The sequence below is a fragment of the Lithobates pipiens genome, unplaced genomic scaffold, assembly GCF_037356315.1.
Source record: "Lithobates pipiens isolate NorthernLeopardFrog02 unplaced genomic scaffold, aLitPip1_a1.2 Scaffold_18, whole genome shotgun sequence".
Classification (NCBI taxonomy): Eukaryota; Metazoa; Chordata; class Amphibia; order Anura; family Ranidae; genus Lithobates; species Lithobates pipiens.
This window is the reverse complement of record NW_027507758.1, coordinates 561,330,622-561,332,325: the sequence shown is the minus strand read 5'-3', so window position 1 is coordinate 561,332,325 and position 1,704 is coordinate 561,330,622. Positions and strand designations below refer to the sequence as shown.

Below are 1,704 nucleotides of genomic sequence, written 5' to 3'. Positions count from 1 at the left end.
GCAAGAGAAGATATAGGCGGCGTTGAAAAGCATTAGTTCTGGAAAGGAAGTATTATGGGAAAGCAGATGTGTTTTTGTAAGCAAGAGAGAGATTATAAGTATAGATGATTGTGCGAAGATGTTGTTATCCAAGATGTATATATATTTTTTGTGGGATGTGAAGTGCATGGATGAAAGAGCAAATGAGGTGTGGAAGACAAGTGAGTGGTATTTGTTTAAATATGCGATTTAAAATTTAAAAGAATAAAAATATAATAAAATATATATTTATTTTCTTTTATAATGCCAAACAAATGATGCAAATATGGACTCAACATAAGGAGTTCCTCGTTGAAGTTTGTCTTAGATGTTGAGTAAAATCATAATTAAGCTCATGTTTAGAAGAAAAAAAAAATATCTGTTCTTAGTTTAATATCTGATATGTCCCCTATCTTGGGACTATATTCTAAATGGATTTTTAGAACAGGGAGATGGAAGAAGAGCTTGCTCTGTCCACTCCACGCATCGACCTGGTATTGCAGTACCTCCAGGACCGGTGCACCCCTCTCTTATGCAGTTTCCAAAAACAGAATGAATTCAACCAAAAATTATCCTTTTACTTGCTCACAAACTGTTGATCATTTTTGCAATAAACTTGCATTTATAGTGGAAGTAAACTCCCCTATTGTTTTCAACCAAGGAAGCTGCCATCTTTGCCTCTGTTTAATCTTCAACTGCTATGGTGCTGCACATGTGATTCGTTATGACACCAGCCATTGGATGGTTTGATAGTTTGGCTGAGAGCACAGCCAATGTGCAGTTAGCATTCCCGGCATGCCTTATAACTGTTTAAATCCATGGGTTTACTTCCACTTTAACCCCTGTGTGTACTGGTGTTTTTGCTTCTTGTCAGCTTCTTGGCCTTTCTTTCCCCCTCCCTCCATATTTTGTCGCTCAGGAAGCACCAGGTGAAGTAGCAGTAGTTGCAAGTAGACACATTTCTACAAGGCAGCTAGTGTTTAAATGAACTTTCTCCCAAGGCCCAAAATAAGCCTTTTTCTGCCAGTGTCAGTTTGGAGAGCAGCTGCCCAGCAAGACATTTCAATAGGGCTGACTTTGCTCCATTTCTGTCCCTCAGTGCAAGCTTGCTTAAAATCGGCCGAGGCCTCATTCTTTCATTCGGCAGCCTGCGTCTCCCTCTAGCGTGTCCTTGACTTTTGCCTTCCTCCACGTGACGGTCCCATGCAAACAATTTTACTTCATTGAGCATCAACGAGGAGCACCTGGACCTGTGCAATTAGTGCTGTGGGCTGCCTGATGGTCAGTTTCAAGGTCAGAAGGTGCTTGTGAGGTGTTAGAAAGTTGTATGTAGGTCAGCATAAAGGGATTAGATCACAAGCCCGCCCGGCCAGCCAGGTGTGAAAAGATGCGTATCAGCGTCTCCGCCTGGTCTAGACGTGGGGGGGAAGGGCAGGCGGGCACGGGCAGCTCCTCTCAGCAAGCTCTTTGTGTTGGGCAGGGCGCTACTCGCTTGGAAAAGAGAATTGGGTTATCGCTTCTCGGCCTTTTGGCTGCGATCAATGTGGGGAAGCTCAGATTCATTGACGGAAGTGACACTCTGGATCTCCCCTTTGGGGAATCCAGATTTTTTTGAACATGCTTGGTGGAAGAATGGCAAATAGGATTTTACCTAAAACTCTGAGACTGGTGGTTGGATCAGAAAAA

The 1,704-nt window shown here is 43.0% G+C and overlaps 1 pseudogene; it reads left to right on the top strand.

Moving 5' to 3' along the window:
- Positions 1-370: 370 nt before the first annotated feature.
- On the top strand, positions 371-546 carry LOC143990553 (U2 spliceosomal RNA; annotated as a pseudogene).
- Positions 547-1,704: the final 1,158 nt, after the last annotated feature.